Below are 21,851 nucleotides of genomic sequence, written 5' to 3'. Positions count from 1 at the left end.
AAACATGTGTGTATTAATCCATTAAAGCAATATCTTTTAAAACAAAAAAAAAGGAAAAAGTGGTACTGTTTTAAATTTTTGCAAATTTCTTTAATGTCTGGCTTGAAGAAGACAGATGGATTCTTATATCTGCTTCTGAATTCAGCAAATTGCAAAATACCATTTTGGCTGAAATATATGATAGCAGCCTGTCCTTAGAAAAATGGCAAAGCCTTTTCAGATAATTGCAAATATTTTCCAGTAATATCCCGTAACTTAGCAAGTGGTGGTATCTTTCCAGTTTTTTGTCTGTTTGTTTTGTTTTGAATTGTAGTGCTGGGGATAGAAAACAAGGCCTTGTCCCTGCTGGATAAGTATTCTACCCTAAGCTATAACCCGAGCCCCACAGTAGTAGTTTTATAAACAGTCGCAGTGTGAAATTTAAAATCATATTATTGCAATTTTTTACACTTTAATAGTAAAGTCTTTTGATCCATGTTTGATTTAAATGGATTTTATCCTTATAAGATTTTGTTATTTCATGCATTGGTCATTTGTAAAATATTTGTTCCCCACATCACACAGATGTTCCAAATTTTAACACGCATGATATAAAAGCACCACACATTTATTAATATCATAACTAATCTCATCAGAAAGCTAAAGAGTGTAAGCTTTCAAGCTTACAGTGGCAATTTTTGAAAACTTCTAATTTTTCCCTGACAGTTAAATTTTACAATTAACAAAAATACTTCCATTTGTTTCAAGAAAATTCATGACTAATGTCCAAATTGGAAAAACTAGTATGTCACTCATTTTTCAAATGAAAATTGTATTCCATGAAAAGTAGCAGCTCATTCAGCTTATAAATCCCATCACAGGGTCTACCTTGAGACCACTGTCACACTTCAGTATACAGCAGAAGGGCCTGAAGCATATTTCCTATTCATCTTATAGACTGTTAAAATCCTTTTCTTTTGGGTTGTTGTGTACGCACGCTCGCGCGCGCGCGCGCGCACGTGTGTGTGTGCGCGCGCGTGCGCATGTGCATGCCTTATAGAAGTAATTACATTTGTTTTATTTTTTATTTTGGATACAAGATTGGATTTATTTATTGAAAAAAACTTATTTTACTCTCTGACCTGCCTTTTCACTCTCTAAATGGTATTTCTTGATAAGAATAAATTTGTAATTCTTATGTAGTTTAACATATAATTAATTTCTTCTACACAAAGTGACTTTTCTGTCCATTAAAGAAATCTTTTCTTTAAATCCAAAAGTCATGAAGATGCTTTCCAACATTTTTAATTAGATTTATTCTTAGGTATTCTGCATTTTGATGCTATGGCAAATGATACTTTATTTTCTCATTTACCATAGGTTATTGAAGGTATTTAAGTATATAATTGATTTTAATATGTTTTGCATCCAAAATCTAGATACATTAGCAATTCCAAGAGTTTTTCTCTAGAGGCTTTTGAAATTTTTACATATATAACCATTCGTATGTGGATAATATATAACCATTCACACGTGGATAATAATGGTTTCATTGAATTTACCCCAGTTTATAAATGTGTTAATCCTTTGTGATACCTCAGTTTTACTGACTATAACTTCTATGACAATGTGGAGTGAAATAAATTATATTAGGCATCCCTGTTTCAAGAAAATTTTCCTCAGCCACATCATGTTTATGGCAGCTCAATTCACAACAGCTAGATTATGGAACCAACCTAAATACCCTTCAATAGATGAATGGATAAAGAAACTGTGGTATATATACACAATGAAATATTATTCAATCATAAGGAAGAGTAATATTATGGCATTTGCAGATAAATGGATGGAATTGGAGAATATCATCCTAAGTGAAATCAACCAATCCCAAAAAACCAAGGGTTGAATATTTTCCCTGATACGTAGATGATAATATATAATGGGGGTGGGGCAGGTGAGAGAAGAATGGAGGAACTTTAGATTATGTAGAGGGAAATGAGAGGGAGGAGCAGACAGAGGCATGAAATATGGTGGAATGAGACAGACATCATTACCCTGTGTACACATATGATAACATGAATGTTTGAATCTACATTGTGTACAACCATAGAGATGAAAAGTTGTACCACATTTGTGTACAATGAATTAAAATGCAGTCTGTAAAAATAAAAAAATAATTTTAAAAAAAGGATAAAAGGATTAAAAAAAGAAAAGAAAATTTTTCTTTCAGAAAAATGATTTATTCATAATTTTAAAGTTAGATTCTGGTCTTAATTGAATAATGATCAGAGATTATGGCCAATGAAATATCTTCTGTATGACTAAAGATGGAAAGCAGTTGATGGACAACAGAGTACAGAAAGGAATGAGACTTCTAAGATTAAGTCTGCTATTTAGAAAGGGAGTCATTGGGATTGGTGACCCAGACTGGACAGCAAGCCTTACAGATCTCAGAATCCATTTCAACCCTGAAAACAAAGCAAAACCAACAGAACAGTTTCACATGTGACTTAAAACAATGTCCTAGTAAACTGTGAAATGTCTAAATAACTCCGTGCCTGGATCCTCATCTCCATCCTTAGACTCAAGTCTCTCATATCTCCAACAGATCTTCACAAGCAACATCGTTGTATATCATTCTAATTGCAATGAATCAGCACAAAGCAGAAAAATGACAAATATAGTGATGCACATGTATTTTATGTACTGATAAATCTGTACATAAAATGAAATTCCTCAAATTCGGTTAATTTTAGTTATATTTTCATAAATATAACCAGATTGTCTCCCAAAAAGATTACAGCAATTAACATTCTAACCATTATTAAAGAGTCCCCTTTTATATATCTCCTTCAGTGTGAGTTTTCAAATATTTTAACAGCTTCCCAATCTTGAAGTGATATTATCTAATTTTTGTTTTTTTACTTGCATTTCCCTGAGCACTACAAAAATGGAACATTTTTCATATATTTATTGCTCACATGCAATTTATCCTCTTCAACTTATCAGTTCAGATCTCTTTCCTATGATTATATGCCTCTTTAGCAATAAATTCATAGAATGTTTTTATTTATTAAAGATGTAAACCTTTTGTCATGTGGTTTTCCTTTCTCTATTGACTTTTGTGGTGTGTTACCATCATTTTAAGTAAACAGTCAAATCAATATATCTTTTGGACATCTTCTGACCTTAAGCTATTCTTAGGAAGTTCTTCCCAAACCTTAAGTGCCAAAACACTCTTCTTAATTTCCTTTGACTACTTTCAATTCTTACATTAACATTCTTAATACATTAGAATTTTATTTTTGACCATGATATAGAAAGAGTGTGACTGTCAATATGGTCACTTTATAACCAAGAAACCTAAGACTTAAAGGCTATATAGAAGGCATATTAACAAAGGAAAAGGGACTTAATGTAGGAAAAAAAGATTAAAGAATTATTGTGTTTTTTCTACTTTGCTGGGCAACTTAATTTTTTTCCTAACTGCACTCTAAAGCCTTTCCAAGGACTGAAACTTGACTATCTGAGCATAGATAGGGTTTATGTACAGCAAATATGTGCATATTTACTCAATGAATGATTAATTTTATTAGTCAATTTGCCTGAATCACAGGATGCCCTGATAGCTGATTAAACATTATTTCTAGGTTTGCCCATGAGGGTATTTCCAGAAGACATCTGCCTTTGAATTGGTGGACTCAGTAAAGCAGAAGCCCCCACACCCCCAAAGTGTGTGCATACACTTAATCTGTTGAGGGCAAGAATCAAACAAAAAGGCAGAGGAGGGTTGAACTTACTCTCTACCTGATTGGTTGAGCTGGGACATGGATCTTCTCCTCAGAGATCCTGGTTTTCAGAACTGGAAAACCTGGAATCTACATGACTGGGTCTCTGGTTTTCAAGTTTTCTAACTGTCTCACCAGCTTCCTTGGGACTCCCAGTCCCAATAACTAAAAATAAATCTCAATATCTCTCTTTCTCCTTACACACACACAATATCCTACATTTTATTCGAATGTTGAATATTATATTTTACTGGATAAATTTTGAAAAAATGGTTGGGAACATGAGAAAGTTTGGCAGAGGTCAGGAATTTCATTGGCAGTAGCCTCTTCTTTCTCAGGCATTTGAAAATTATAATCATAAACCAGAGTGCGATAAAAAAAAAAGAGCTCTCCTGAGCTCTAGTTTAATGAACTTGAGGGAATGTTTGCAAGTTTAAATAAGAGGAAAAAAAGTATTATGAATATGTTTACTAGATGTTGAAAAACTGTTTTTAAAAAACACTGCAGGGAACATAAAGTAAATAAAACAGTTAATTCAGAATAGGCTCACCGAGGCATATAGTAATGCTTAGTCTGTTCAATTAATGAAGGGTTTATAGGGGCTAAAAGAACCAAAAAGACAGAAAAATTAATTGCTTGCTATATCCAGTGGCAGCCAAATAAAACACAGGCATATTCATTCAGATAATGGTTTTAGGACTTAGGAAAAAAAATTGCTGTTTCAGTTTATATATTCTTGAAACAGAAAAATTCAGTATCTGGTTGGATAATCAATCATTGGACCCAATGGATACAAACAAACCAAAGCTGTATTAGTTTTCTATTGCTGCATAACAAATTAGCACAAACTTAATGCATCTAAATGACACACATTTGTTATCTCAGTTTCTGAGAGTGAGGAGGCCAGGCATGGTTTAAATGGTCCTCTGCTTGAAATTCACATGACTACAAGTAAGGGACTCACCAGTGCTGGGATCTCATCAGAAGTCTTAACTGGGGAACAATCTGTTTCTAAAGTCCATGAGTTTACTAGTAGAATTCCATTCTTTGAAGCTATAGGATTCATGAAAACATTTTTTTCAAAGCCCGCAAAATGTAGAGAAACTCCAGCAATGTAGGCACCCCAATCTTTTGTAATCATCTCAGCATAATCTATGCCTACCATTGCTTAGTCTCATCCCACTCAGGAAGTATGATTACCAGGAGGCAGGATCAGGGGGGATACCTTCAAGTTTGATAACTATAAACCAAAATTACGGTATTTATGATTCTCTAGGCTATGACATCTAATGGTCAAAGATAAACTGATTTAATGATTTTAAAATACTTAACTCCATTATAAAAAGGTGACTAACATAAATTCATAATTTATGTAGCATAGCAGTCAGTCAACTATAACCAAATCTGACACCATGGAGAAAACATGGAATTAGGAGCAAAATTTGAACTTCCGGTATAACCATTTACTAGATGTTTGTTCTGAGATATGTTCATGAACTTCTAGGGCTTCAAATCTACTTTTTAAAATTTATTTTAGTACATGGACACAATACCTTTATTTTTATGTGGTGGTGAGGGTTGAACCCAGTGCCTCTCACCTTCAAAGCAAGTGCTCTATCACTGAGTTACAACCCCAGCCCCCAATTCTTAATCTATAAAATGAAAACCATTTACATTTATCTTACAAGGTCCTATATCAATTAAAGAAGATATTTGTAAAACACATTGAATAGGTCTGGTACATAATAATTGTTGAGCAAAACACAAATGTCACTAATAAAATCAGTATTTAAAGCCCATTCTGACATTAGGAGATTTTTTTCAGATCTCAAGTAATGTCCCCTTGTTTTAGTCAACTTTTCTGCAGCTGGGACTAAATGACCTGACCAGCACAACTGTAGAGGAGAAAGAGTTTGTTTGGGACTCACTGTTTCAGAGGCCCCAATCCATAGACAGCCAGCTCCATTCCTTAGGAATCCAGGTAAGACAGGAACAACATGGCAGAAGAGTGTGGCAGAGGGAAGTGGCTTACATGGTGATCAGGAAGCAAAGAGACAGAGTCCCCTCACCAGATACAAATACTACATACCCAAAGCCACACCCCAATTCCCACCTCCTCCAGTCATACTCTAGCATTTCAGTTAGCACAAAGTTAATCCCTCTCAGGGGATTAAATCACTGATTGGGTTAAGAATCTTACAACCTAATCATTTCTGCTCTGAACCTTCTTGCATTGTCTCACACATGAGCTTCTGGGGGACACCTCACATCCCAACCATAACACCCCTATTTCTAAAGAAAATATAATGTATAAGGGTAAAACTGATTCAGCATGTACCAACACTAGCAACTAAAAGGTATATTTGCAAACATATACATAATAAAAATGTCTATGTTCTTTAGAATGCTTTATATACATTAAATGGGAAGTTGTTCTTTTTGTTTTTTTTTAGTCTCATCTTCCTCCAATAGATATGAAGTGTGTTTAAGTGTGTCTAAGAGTGATCTCAGTCTGTAATACTGGCAGTAGCCTTAAATATGAAGATTTGCAGACAGTAATCTCAGATGTAGGTCAGAGATTCTGTATTTTAAATAGGCCTCCTTATTTGGAGAAGTGGATTTTAATGTAGAATATATGTTTGAGAACCACTGGCTAACTTACACAATAGGAATTAAAACAGATACTTGTCTTCAAGACCTGGGAAATTAGGACATACATATTTAAGTTCCTTTTCATTGCTTACTTTCCTGTTTTTGATTTCAAGGAATTAAATATCAATTAATTTGCAGATACGTATGTAGAAAATACAACTCAAGTAGCATTAAAAGAATTGGAATTAGAAAAAAAAAATTAAGATCTTTCACAGCAAAAATTTGCTTCCCAATGCTTTGAAGGTGGAAGGAGTTTGGATACTTTGTAGATAGTGTCTGAAGGGGGAAGGAGTTTGGACTCTACCTAAAAAGTGAAGAACTATTTTAAAAGGTTCAGAGGAAAGAAAAGATGGGGATATAGACTGAGGTCAGGTGAACTGAAATGGATTTGTATTTAGAAAAATGATCAGTAATGACGGTAGAATAGGTTTAGTTGATAAAATGGTTTTGATCAGGAAAGAGGTCTATTTTACAAATAGCTTTGTGTAAAGTCTTGAAATTAAAGCCTAGTTAAGTATTCACAGACAATCTGAGCCTAACAAAACTTAACGTTTAATGGGTAAGAAATAGTATGTATAAGTTCCAACGTTGTTAAATTGCAAACCTTAAAAGAATGATAGTTTTTATAGGAATCGGCTCATTCTGTTCTTATGTTGCCAAGAAATTTGTTATAGGAATTTCGGACAACCTTATATATTAAAGAGAAAAGGATTATATTTGTAGTAAAAGATAGCAAGGGATTGAATAAAACTTGGGGCTGCTAAGACAGAAGAAAACGGCTAGATCAAGGTGATATAGTGAAGAAAACAGTGATGTTTGACTATTTGGAAAAGTTAGACTTCCCTAACTTTTAAGATTGTGAGGCTGAAAAAATGTAAATGAAAAGACTGGTACCATGATACAGCATTTGAAAATGATAAGCTTCACAGAAGAATTAGCACAAAGTTAACATGTTGGAGGAATGGAAACTTTGATAATTGATTCAACTTTTAAATATCTTTCATACTTTATAATAGTTTTGAAACAGATACAAGTTAGGAAGTTAAACTATAACTGTATGGAAGCTAGCACAGGGTTTATTTCCCTAGCTGAAATGAAGTACAGTCTTTTTTAAATTGAATCAACTACTTGTAGTCTTGAGTAAATGAAATAATAGTAATACACCATTATTCATTGCTAAGATTACTATGACCTAGAATTAGTTGACCTACCAGAACTACTTAGATATTCTCAAGGTAGTAATTACTAAAAGCAGTTTCATTCTTGATTAGTTATACTTGAAAATACTTCATTGTAAAACTAAGAAAAATCAGTGTAAGTAAAACCCAAATCACTTTTTGGTAACTGCTAATGAATTTATTGTTCTCTCTATATGTCTTTTGGATCCTAATTTTGACTATTCTTCATAAACTTCAGGGGTAATATGTTCCCATGTCTTGTTCAACCTACCTGTGACAAGAAATGACTTTATGTGACCATTAGTTCTTCTTATACTTCATTTTAAGGGTAGGTAATTACAGACTGCATGCTGACTCCAATAAAATTGCATGGGGTAAAATGTCAGAACATACAATTTTACAAAGTTTTGTTTCTTAAAAATTTCTGTAGTTTTTGTGCTCTTTATAATTTTATGATGATGATGAGATGCACATTGTAAAAACTTGTAAATATCTTGGAATGTTTAGTTAATAGGAATTTCTATGGTCTAATCTTATAATATCCACTATTTCAATTAAATGCTGAGTAATGCTCAAATTATCATTCAGCAAATAGATGACTGTCCAAGCTGTTTAGTCCCAACCATTTTTTTCATTAAATTGTTAAATATTTTAGAATCACATAAAATATACTGAATTATGTGAGCCCCCAAAGTGTTCAAACCTTTGAAAATAATTCTCCATTAATGAGAAAATTATCAAAAATACACCACTTATATAGAAATTATAAACATGCAATATCAATTTTGTTGTTGTTTTGCCAAACCCCTAAGTTTCCATGAGACATTGAAAGGAGAAATTATAGCAACCATTTTCTAGAGTTAGGGCTGCTGATAAGTAGAGGCTGAGGAATTATAAATAATAATAATAATTATGATAATAATTTTTATGTTAAACAAGTAAAGTTAATGTAAAATAAATTTACCAGAGAAGATCATAATAGTCTCTCCTGCGTAGACACTCCTGACAACATCCCATGTGGAGCAGAATCAGCCCCCAAAGAGTGTCAACCTAAATAAGATCATTCAGAGAAAATCACTGGGCTTTCTAGAAATGAAGAAGAGTCAGATAAACACCACAGTAGGGATCTGTGCAAGCATAAAGGGAGACATTGCTGAGAAACATGCTCTAATACTGTCTACTTGATTAAACTGTTCGCTTTCATTGTGCCTTGAGGCTTAAATATAATTGTATGCCATCACTGAAGCATCACGGTGGTATTTGATATTTGGGATGTTGTTCAAAAAAGAATGCAACTGATAAGATTCATTTTAAGACTTTTGCATTCTCTTATGAAGTGATTTCTAATCAAGGAGTCATTTTATAGCCAGATTCATGGATGAAAATGAAGCAATTGTCCTAATAGGGTACTATAATTGTAAATGTATATGTACACACCTATATATAACAGCTGTTCACTTTGCCTTCACTTTTGTTAGTCTCCATTTTATTCTGCAGTACTGCCATCGAGTCTTTGTCCTTTCTGAGTTCCCACTGTTCCTTTCAAATTCTCTGACAGTTATTTTTTCCCCTGAGAGCCATCAATGTTTACCATACCTGGCTACACCTTGTGTCTTCCACCAATAAACAATGACTTAAATGCCAATGTCAAGCAATGTCATTCAACACATCTGTTTTGTTAATGCAAATTATGATGCCAAAGTGAACCCTCCCCTCTGATTTCTTGTTGCATAACTACAGCATAAGCAAAGCAAAAGGAAAATACCATAAGCATATAAATGATGTGCCCCTACCATTACATCAAGGAATAAAGAACATCTTTTACACAGAATTTCTATGAAGAATCAGTATAGAGTTTTGATTTTAAAATAATACAATGCTTTGTAACCTATTAATACTAACATTAACACAAGAGTATTTTCACATGTAAAATCACTTTTAATCTCAAGTATTTACTTGATTTTGGTAGAGTTAGATATTCTCACCTGATGTTGGTGATTGGAATATGGGAAAAAAGCCCTAAAATCCTACTGGACAGCAGTAAATGGGAATCTGAGATACTGTTTTTATATGTGGATAAATCACCTTTAAGACGAAGAGTGGAGAACAAGATGAAATTGAAAACATAGAACAATTTTTCATAGCTTTCTCCAGCTTTCACCATTACTCTTCACCTCTTTCAAATTTAATTTCCTCTACGAGGAAATAGAGTCAATAGAATTTTGTGCCACAATGTACCTGAAATCATTCATTCCTCTGGGCCTGCGTGATTTTTGGTGTTTTGGTTGCTTTCTCTGGGTGTTTATATTCGAGTCTTAGGTGGGAATGTTTGTGGTTTGAATATACCAAGAAGAGTCATTTTGAAAAATGGGTATGAGGTTCAAATTGGAGAAAAGAATAATTTCCAAATTGAAAAATATAGGCTCTGTTCTTTGATTGTCAATATTTTTATAACAGATCTGTTATCATATAATTGATAATTTCCATCTGATTTTAAATTATTTTATTTGATACTATATGATGTTGTCTTTTACTAAATAATGAACTCTAGTCAAAACATAGGCCTTAAACCTAATGAGAAAATAATATTAATGTTACTGATAGATTTTTTTTTTAGGGTACAAAATCCTATTTAATCACAGGAAAAGCAATTTGGGACAGTTTCATTTTTTTTCCAAGTTTTTTTTTTTTTTCAGTATACAAATGCTGTTTTCTTTAAGCAGAATGATATATTAATGTTAAAAAGGGCATGCACCGTAGTACCATTCTGGAGGACAGGCTACTTGAGCATTTCTGAGTGCAGAGGAATATATCATGTCCCTAAGCTCCTCTCAGTCAGACGCATGGCAGTGAAATGACAGCGAGAATAGCCATTCTCCAGCCCTTTACCTTATACCTCTTCTGAAGGAGGAGCTTGCCTGGAAAGTCACCTATGCAGGATCTTTTGATGGAAATGAAAAAGGAAAAGAAATATCTTAGTAAACAATTAACAAAATTATGACCTTGACTCTTTTTTCAAGTTTCAAATTTTCACTTCAAACTCAAGCTGATAGGAGTATTGTCTTGAAGTTGGCGGTTGCCCTTAAATGCCATATATTTGACAGATGAACATACATATTACAAAAAAATTGCCCACAGGGCTCTCTAGCTCAAGTGCACTGACTTTTACACAAGTGTAAATAGTGTTTGTGGAGAATTATCAATATTCATACTCACTCTTTTTTTTTTTTTTTTTTTGGTATCAGGGATTGAACCCAGAGGCACTCAACCACTGAGTCACATCTCCAGTCCTTTTCTTTCTTTATTTTTTATTTTTATTTTGAGATAGGGTCTTGCTGAGTTGCTTAGGGCCTCACCAAGTTGCCGAGGCTGACTTTGAACTTGTCATCTTCCTGCCTCAGCCTCCTAAGCCTCTAGGATTACAGGCCTGCGCCACCATGCCCGACGCCCACTCACTCACTTTTTTTTTTTTTTTTTTTTTTTTTTAGCGGTACTGGGGATCGAACTCAGGGCCTTGTACTTTCGAGGCAAACACTCTACCAGCTGAGCTATCTCCCCAGCCCACGCACTCACTTTTAAAACAAAGAAAGTGAGTTGAATGAAATCAAAGTGTTATATCTTTTGTGTGAATGGAAAAGAGTGATCATCCAACATTTTAAAGTTCCTCTGTGCTTAACTGGAGGGGAAAGGAATGCAGCTACTTTCTGAAAATCAGACAAAAATTGATATATGTTGCAATTTTCTTCACAAGCTTGAAATATTTTTTCTTGTATGCTACTTTATTGATTTATAAAGTGAACAAATTGAACAACAAAAGTAGGTTTTGAGCTGGTGTCAAAGTACATGAGACAACCATGTTTTAAAAATGGCTTAGGGACAGTTTTATCCAAAAATGGAAGCAAGAATCTTTGGGGCTCCCTATAGTTTTATCTCTGTCTGACTCTCCTTCTTTTGCTCTCTATATGTGTGTACTCTGTATCTCTTAAGCTTCCTCAAGGCAGTTTTTCAGAGAGTAACAAACATATTTCTAGTCTCCTCCTTCTATCTTAACCCATAAGGTCAATGGAACTCTAATAAGCTCTAGAAAAACAATAAGATATCTATGTCACATACTTATGGGAGAATGAAAAGCAATTACTTTCTGTGGAATCAAAAATTATCAGCCTAAAAATTGATCATAGTGATGAAAGGGGTTAACTTTAGTGGAGTCTAACATTCCAGTCCCAACTACTTCAATAAAATAGGTATCCAAAGACCATTATTTTATGTCATTACAATATGGTAATAATAGGTTAATAAGTCCATATGAGAATCATCATTGAGAATTTGACTTGCCATACTCCCTAGGCTTAGACACAAAGGAACATTAGTTCCATCAACTAAAGGCCAAAGTCAGTGAGATCACAAAGGTTGATTTAAAGAAAAACAGCATGTGCATAATTATGGTGATCTGAAATGGGATCAGAATATTTCTAATTAAAACTCAGTGATTAATCATAATGAATTTTGCTGTGCAAAAACTGGTAAAACAATCTATCTAATAAAATCTCAGATACTGCTGGTGCAGATGTCTTGGAATTATGAGAGTGCTTCATAGTTATATCTATAGTGATATCTGTCCTTAGGAACAGGACTGATATTCTCCTGGGTTGCATTCTGCATAATGCATTTCTTTTATTTTTTTGCAAAATGTGTAAATAACCAATATATTCCTCTTTTGTTAATTAGTTGGCAAAATAATTAAAGGGCATCTTTGTCTATTATTCTTTTTGCAAAGCTGAGTGTACAAATTCTGTAGACTACCTTACAGAATTATTAACACCTAAGTGGTCATGTCTTGGTCATTTTTTTTTAACCAACTGGCATTTTAAATTTTAAGGGAGAAGGAGATAAGCAATAAACCAAATAACTGCATCAGATTTATAAAATTAATAAATCACATTATCTTTAAAGTGTGTATAACAGTGTTGTAGAGTACAGAAAAGACCAATGACATGGTTCTTTTTTACTGTGGCTATTTTTCCTCTGCTGAGCTACTGGAGTTATCAATCTGATAAAGCCAACAGTGTTGCTATCACAAACACTGTAGGAATAGGAAAACATATAATACTGGAAAACATGTCATTTTGCCTTTTATCTACCATTTACACTTTTTTTAGGACTAGAAGAAAGTATTTGGGGAAAACAAGTATAGAGTATGATAATGGATCAGCTTAGCTGTGAGGTCTATTTAGAATCTATCCAAATTGGATCTTGAGCTGAGGTAAAAGAAAATGACCCTAAACATACTGCCCACTGAATGTTATCCTCTAAGCAATGTAATAAAATAACAATCAAAGTTTTCTCTCACTGGACATAATAGCAAGATCAAAATAGAAACTCCATTTTTTTAACATTTTGAAGATATGCCTTAATAATGACACTAATACATAATTATTCATTTTATGGTTCTTAGTGATTCAAAAACTTCTATTGCTTCTGTAAAACAGAACACTTTAGGAAACTGAGATATTCATTTTTTCAGACTGCTAATGTCTTCTTTAATGACTTGCTGCCTGAGCAACCTGTTGTAATTTAGCTTTCCAGCATTAGCAAAGAATCCAAAGTCCAAGCTTACATAATCCAGAAGACATTAGTTGAATAAATTGGCCATAGCCTGTAAAACTTTCTAGGAACTTGTCCTCTAACTTTTTCCCATGAATCCTTGCAGGGGGCCTTTCATTTTAAGAATAAGAATTTAAAAGACATGCACCCATCAGTTTCAATCAACATCAACTTCCCATGTGTTTGCAATTAACTTATGGATACATGGTCATTTTGAAAAGCTCACTTTTCAACGAAAAAGACAGAATTTTCCAATCTTAAGTTTGAAGCTGTTGAAAGACAGACTGTAATACTTACACAAATATACTGGCCAGTTATGTGTAACTGCCATAAATGTGAAGTGAATGGTTCTTCCTGAGAACACAGGTTCTCAGAGAATGAAAGAATTTTTACACAGTACTCAAGCTGTGAAGCTACTGAATAAATGTAAATTGCTGGTGATTATAAAGATGGTAAAGTGAGTGTGCTGACATTTTGAAAGGTTAGCTTCAAATTTGAAATGGTACATAAGCAGCTGCCTGGACACAGACGTGGGAATGTAGTTCCTGCCTGGAAATCAGGGCTATGTGAATTTATGCAGACATTCACTGAAGCTGGCTAGAGCCAGGCGCTACGGCAACATCTCTTTAGAATGGCCTACATTGTAAAATATGCCACTGACGAGAGGGGGATCTTTAGCCTGCCACGCACACAGCACCATTTACTCTGGTATGCTTATATCCAGGAAAATAAATATTTTAGAAATATTTCTCTCTAATATGCTGTCTTTAAGAAATTGACTGGGTAGTCCTTTAAATGGTTGCTTTTGTTTATATATTCTTTACATTATTCAAAAATATTTATTGAACAGCTAACAGGGTTCCAGCATTATTATAGATGCTCAATATAGAACAGTTTGATTCTAAAGATTGTAAGCTGTTGGCCCAGAATCTACCATGTTTATTGAAAGAGTGAATGTTCAAATTTATTTATTGAAATATAATATGCATTTAAATTAAAATTTAACAGAATTTGACAAAAGAGACTCTTTACAAAAAGAGGATAAATTCTTCTCTGAGCTACATTCAACATAGAAAATATAGTAAAATTCTTATAAGACCAAAAAAGCATTTTAATTTCCTTTTCTAAATATTTTTATTACTCTTATTTTTCTCAAAATGTTTTGAAATTTATATGTATATACACATATATATTTCCTAGCTTTTACTATATTGTCTTTTATATAAAAGTATATTAAAGAAGCAGTCTTTAAAAGTCATGTTTTTCACTTCCTGCAATCCTCCTACTTACTGAATACATTTTAATCCAGTGAACTTTTAAAGACCCCTAAGACATCATTATTCACATTTTCACCTCTGACTCATTTCCCCTCACACTCAAAACCTGAATTTTCTTTTCTTTTTAATAAACTTCCATTAAATGAAATAAGTCAGGCATAAAACACTGCATGATCTCATATGTAGAATCTAAAAAAGTTGGTCTCATATAATTTAAGAGTAGGATAGTGCTTACCAGAGACTGGGGAGAGTAGGAGGGAGGAAAGGATGGGGACATGTTTTTTAGTGGGTAAAACTTATAGTTTGATAGGAGGAATAAGTTATGATGTCTTTTTGGCACAGCAGGGTGAATTAATAGGAATGCATTATACATCTTAAAATAGAGGATTTTAGAATTTATCCGCCATGAAGAAATGATAAAACCTTAAGGTCACAGATATGCTAATTACCCTGAATTGATCACGACACAATGTAAACATGGATCAAAACATCACATTTTATCTCATTAATATATTCAAATATTAACTATCCAACAGAAACTCATATTTGGAAAAATCTGAATTTTGCCTTGGCTAATACTATGTAGAAATGAGATGATAGATAAGTACTAACTTCAAACTTCAAGAATTTGATAATAGGGAATTTCAGGTTCCATTTTATGTCCTAATATGGAAGTTCTCCATGAGAGGTTCTTAATGCCCAATCCCCGAAACACAAGAATCAGCATCACTTGGGAACTTTTTAGAAATCAGCTCAGGGAATGGGACCCAGCAATTTGTTTTAACAGGTCCTCTTAGTGATTCTAATTCATGAAACTTTTGCTAACCACTATTCTACATGTCTGCATATTATCTCCCTCTTTAAGCCTGCTATATCACTGGCTCTTCCAGTTTAGGGATGATCAAATATAAATGTCAAAAAGAAACCGTTACTCTCCATTAACCAACTATTTTAAATACATCTTCACTCACTTGGAAAAAGTCTGGACACAAGGTCACTGGTAGAGTCAGACTGGGTCTGGGTAGCACCTGTGGAGGAGGTCACTGTGAAGTATGGAGGGTACTGTGCAATTTCTCAAAGAACCAGCAGTGGATATCAACTTCCAGCATACTGACTCAGTGTGTGGGACATAGCTTCAGATCTGAGTTTTAAAATAGCATTCCTCAACTCTAATGTGATGCAGAATAATCCAACAGAAAACAGGAGGGGAAAAAAAAAAAACATGTTTTAAAAAGTTGGAATTTTACACAGATGTTAAATTGGTGAACATGTCCATCCTGCTAGTTAATTAAGGGATATAGAAATCATAAGTTCAGTTGTGTTTGACAGTAGTCTTAAGAGAATTAAACTGTACCTTTCCCACCAATTCAGAGTTTTTGATTATCTCAACAAAGAAGCACATAATGCCCAATTGACAGAACATCTTTCTAATCTGTTTCCTCCAAATTTATTGCTGCCTAGCATAATATACGTAATATTATATATAATATATAATATATACACACATTACATTTATTATATATATAATCATATATATATGTATTATCCTCAGTGATTAAGAACAGATTATATAATGAGAGTGACAGGATCTTATTCCTACATCTACTACTTACAAGATGCATGAACTTAGGCAGTTATTTCACCTCTGTGTGTCTCCATTTCCACACCTGTAAAATGAAAATTACTGTCTCTTAAGATTACTATTTCAATGAGTTAATATTTGTATTCTAAAAATTATTCTAGAATACATATTTATAAAGACTAGTAAAGTCAGTCTTCTGTATCCGTGGGATCTACATCTGAGATTCAACGAACTGTGCAAGAAAAATACTTTTAAAATTATGTCTGTACTAAAGCTATACAGACCCTTTTTACTTGGTATTATCCTCTAAACACTTTATATAGTATTTATATTGTAGTAGGTATTAAAATAATTTAGAGACTATTTAAAGAATATGTGAGGATATACATGGATTACGTGTAAATTCTTTATCATTTTACTTAAGGTACTTGAGCATCCACAGTTATATCCATGGAGGTCATGAAACCAAAGCCCCAGAGACACTGAGGATTGACTGCATATGGAACATGGCAAGAATTATGAAAATGTTTATCAACAAACATGTTCTGTGATATTTTAATTATGGTTTCAAGGTGATATGTGTAAGTGTATTCTTAGGGTTAAAAATAAAACTAGATGTAACTTAAAATTTGAATTACATGTATTTTACACACAACATTGCTTCTATGGATTAAATCTTTCAAGCAGTTTTATTTACAGGCATTTTCTGTTGAGACAATGCAATTTACTCAAGCACATTATCTCTTCACAAACTGTTACCCAATGATTATGAAAAGGATAAAGATTGCAGGTGCACTTGTATTAATTAACAACTAATAAAAGATCAAGTGATTGCTGTTTTATAGATAGGGAAATAAATTTATTAAGAGCAGGCCTTGGATTGCTAGTATAAACAAGATAATATCGATGGATTTAAAAATTCAAATTGAATAAACAATCAAATGACATGTTATTTGTGAAAGTCATTGAGGTACATTTTCTTTTCTGATTGCAATAATTCATTTTCTTGAGAACTGAGAATCAATGAAAGAAAAACCTTTCACACAAAGAAAAGTACATTTTTAGAAGGTCTATCAAAATTTAATTTGATAAAATTTTACTTTAGTGCCCATATGAAGCAGCGTCCAAGGGAAACAAACATAATAGATATCATGATGCTATTACTACAGTGACACAATACAGACTACATGAAATGCAATCTATATCCACAAAAGGAAATGCAATCAGTTTATCAGTACTGAATATGAAACGTTCATATTATATTTAGCATTACATTAAAGATTTAATCTCTATTTCCCAAAAGAAATATCCTGTTTCATTTTACAAACATTTGAATGTTCACTTTACTTACTCATGACGAAACGGGCAAAATTCTTAATTTTTTTCCTGCATGAAAATAAACAACTTAAACAGTGCATCCTGTCAAGTAATCTGCTGATCCAGCTGCAGCTGCTAGAGGAAAGTCACACCCTTTTGTCTTTGTCACTTATAATTTGGTTACTCCATAAAAGACTACCATCAATCATGTCTAGAGCAAAACTCTAGTTATTCCTTTGCTTTAGTTTAAGCATCATCTTATAAAATAGTCCACTGTCCCTAGGGAGACTGTAAGCAATATCATTGCCAGAAAAATTCAGAATTAAAATCCCTGTCCCAGTAAAATAATATTGCCACTTAGTGATGACAAAGAGAGACAAAGATCTCACTGTGATCTCTCTCACTTCTGGGTTTCTGATTTTCCTATTGTTTCTAAAAAATGAAAAGCATTAAGAAAAATAAATAAGTCAGGCCCAGGGACGACTCCTGAATTGCCAGTGACTTGGGAGACTGAGACAGGAGGATTGCAAGTTTGAGGACAGTTTCAGCATCTTATGGAAACCCTATTTCAAAATAAAAATCAAGTAACTCATTGGTAGAGTATTCCTGGGTTTAATACCCAATATTGAAAAAAACCTCAAAATTATAAAATATATAGTTTAAAAATACATGATCTGTACATGCAGACGTGCAGATTATTTTATTATAACTATGAAGTAATTCAAGATTGAAACTGTGTGTTATCAAAACTAAAAAAGCGCATTCATAGTTCTCTAAAGTGAAAGTTTACTTTGAGAACAGATGCAAGCTAAATGTTATTCTTTGTATCCTTGAGGTACATTCTTTCTCATTTCTATCTAGTAAGTTCAGACTTATCTGTGAACTAAAGGTTATGACTAAATAGAGGACATAGTTCTGAGAAATCTGAAAAAAAATATGCAAACAAGTTTCAGGGAAGAAAGAGAAAACTGTCTCAAAGTCTGGATCTTAATTTGGAAAGAATTTATTTGTAAAAATTGGTAGTAAGCATTTTAAGAAAGCATTATTAGAGGAAGTAACTCTAATATTAATAGGAGTAATTAAGACCTTATTATATAAAAATATAAACTCTGTAAGTACATCTTACATTGGAGATGAAGAATATTATGTAATTGGGAAATTGGTCGAGCTGGTGATGATAATACTAAAGATAAAAAGTTTACACTATGTCAGACATTGAGGCTGTCAACTTTCAGATATTGTTGCATTTTATCTTCAAACCAACATGTAAACTCATGCTATTCTCTCCTTTTGCAAAAACCAAGACTCATGATGAGGGATACCTTGACCACATTACCAGTCCGGTGAGTAGCACACCAGCAATAGGAACACATCTCCTTTGATGGGAGAAATAAACCCGCTATACCACCTCTAGTAATAATCATCTTCACATGACAGTTAGTAACAAAACAAGCCAGTGCTCTGGTACATGAAACCACAAGGTGGTGTTTCACTGCAGGATGCCACGGGCTACAAAAACACACACCACCATAATAACCCAGACAATGAGAGAAATGAATATTGACGGGATGAGAACAAAGATTACATTTTACCCAGGTTTGCATGGGTATTTTCAGCATCTTCATAGTAAGAAGAAATTGAAAATTAACATAAGAGTGCTAGATATGCTACTTACAGTTCATCGGGCAAATAATAGTGTTTATGTAAATGGCATACTATTATTTCTATATAATTGATCCTTAATTTTTCTTGTTAATTTAAAAAGTCTTGAATTAAAGGTGTGGTTCTTTGTAGCTACCTAGACTTGCAAAAGACCAATTTACACTTGCCCTCAAATTCAGATACACAGACTTCCCAATAAATGCTATAATTTAGGAATGCTGTCTTACCAGGTTTGCAAAACATGCTTATAACTCATGCCCATCATAGAACACACATTTTGTATTTTCTGAATTTTATAAAACTTATAATTCCTTCATGGTAACCCACATGTATAAAAGGCAAACTTCATCAAATGTAGCAAATGTTGTCTGGAGATAATGAATTCACTTGTCAACATTCCACGTGGGATGGTGCTCACAATGAAACAGGCTCCATGCTTCTCTTTTACCTTCAACCTTGATGGGAGAAATAAACCCTGTACACCACTTCTAGTAATAATCTTCTTCAGATGACAGTTAAGTAACAAAACAAACTTTGCTTAGTCATTCTTTTTTTAATTATTATTATTTAGTTTTTTATTTTTTACAGACTGCATTTTGATTCACAAATGGGGTACATCATTTCATTTCTATGGTTACACGGTGTAGATTCATACCATTCGTGTACTCATACAGAAATGATGTCTGTCTCATTCCACCATCTTTCATACCCACCTCCACCAGTCATGTCTCCTTCAATTTAAAGCAGAAGGAAAGTGGTAAGAGAAGCGATAGGAAAATATATGATTATCTGAGAAGCAGTTTCCATGGTTTACTTTCCCTTTGGAACATTATGCAATGCAGTTGGTTATTTTTGATATGGTTATCGAAACCATATCAATGTGTCATGGTGGTTCTGAGAAGAGCAGGAGAATTTTTCATCCTGAAAACTTTCTCCAACCTGATACTAATATAGCTCCCTAAGTAAGTACATCTTCAGGGAAGCAAGTGACTTTCCTCTCTCTTTGAGTAGCTACAGTGAGCTGGATTAGCTTTCTCTCTTCCAATAATAAAACAGATGGATTTCTATTTCACATTTTGAACTTTATTTTATACCATGAGTGTCACCAGTGAGAGAGAAGTATAATAAAATGAATACCTATGTACATTTGCAAGACAAATTGGATAGAAATGTCTCTCACTTGCCTGTTTCAAATTTTGAAATGCTTGACCAGTTTTTCCAAATAGTAATATTGAGAACCAGCCTTTGGCTACCTATTAGATCTCAAGCATTTATTTTTCCTACCATCCTTCCCATCCCCACTGTCCCACCTCTCCCCTCACTCACCTCTGCATAATCCAAAGTTCCTTCATTCTTTCCTACCTACTCCCAATTATGGATCAGCATCTGCTTATCAGAGAGAACATTCAGTCTTTGGTTTTGGGGGATTCACTTATTTCACTTAGAATTATATTCTCTAGTTCCATCCATTTACCTGCAAATGTCACGATTTCATTCTTCTTTAAGGCTGAGTAATATTCCATTGTATATATGTACCACATTTTCTTGATCCATTCATCTGTTGAAAGGCATCAGTTTAGCTATTGTGAATCGAGCTGCTATAAACATTGATGTGGCTGTGTCACTGTAGTAAGGCATTACTTTTATTAATTCTTAAAATAACTAATAAAAGGTAGGAACCATTATTCCCATTTTATGACTGAGGAAGCTGGCTTTCTGAGACATCTTGCTCAAGATCACACTGCAGTGAACTCTAACTGGAGGCAAGGAAGGTTGTTACTAGAGTACTTCTTCCCATCTACTTTGCTCATCTGCCTTTCATTTGAAACTCTTTCCCATTGCTTTCTAGGATATTGTATGCTCATGGGTCTTGTCAAATACTGGTGCTTTTTCCCAGACCTATTAAAAGCTATGACTACATTTTTATTACCACTTTTCTACCACCTATCTTAATTGATCACATATACTGTACTTCTATTAATAATCAACTGTATTTCTATGACCTGCACCTATAGATAACCACTCTCACATCCATCTTCGATTTGAATATTCCTGTTTATCTATTTAGCTATTGCAAATAAATCTTTCAAGGTAGACAAGTCCAAAGCTGGCCTCATTCAACTCTTCCAGGCATCTCTCGGATTTTTTTGCCTTCTGTATGTGACAATTCAGTGTGGCATAATTGCACCCAGTCTAGAAACCTAGGGTCATATTAGATTTTGTCCTCTAACTCATAGTCATGTATTTCATATTTCTCATCTGATTTATGCCCAAGTTCTTAATAGCATCTTCTGATCATCTCTTTTTAAAAATTGAATTAAAAATTACTTTAATGGGTAATTTATCCAGTAGTTTATAATAATTATATAATTAAATAATCACAGGCATGTTAGTTCAATCTTTTTTTGTTGTGTTATGGTTTGTTTTTTAAATATTTTTTAGTTATAAATGGATCTTTAGTTTTATTTATTCATTTGATTTGAGGATCAAACCCAGTGCTTCATGCTTGCCACGCATACCACTCAGCTGCAACCCCAGACCCAGTCTTTTTTTATATTGTTTTAGTTATACAATAGAGTCCATTTTTGTAAGATTATGTGTGCATAGAATATATCTTATTCTAATTATGGCCCCAGTCTTGTAGATGTACATGAGGATGGGATTCACTGTGGTGTATTCATATATATACATTGGAAAGGTATGTCAGATTCTTTCCATGTCTTCCTATTTCTATCCCCCTTCCCTTCCCTCATTCCCTTTTGTTTAATCCTCTCAACTTCTATTTTACCCTCCCCTCACCCTTATTTTAGGT

This window comes from Sciurus vulgaris, assembly GCF_902686455.1.
Source record: "Sciurus vulgaris genome assembly, chromosome: 3".
NCBI classification, from domain to species: Eukaryota; Metazoa; Chordata; class Mammalia; order Rodentia; family Sciuridae; genus Sciurus; species Sciurus vulgaris.
Note: the sequence above shows the minus strand (reverse complement) of the source record.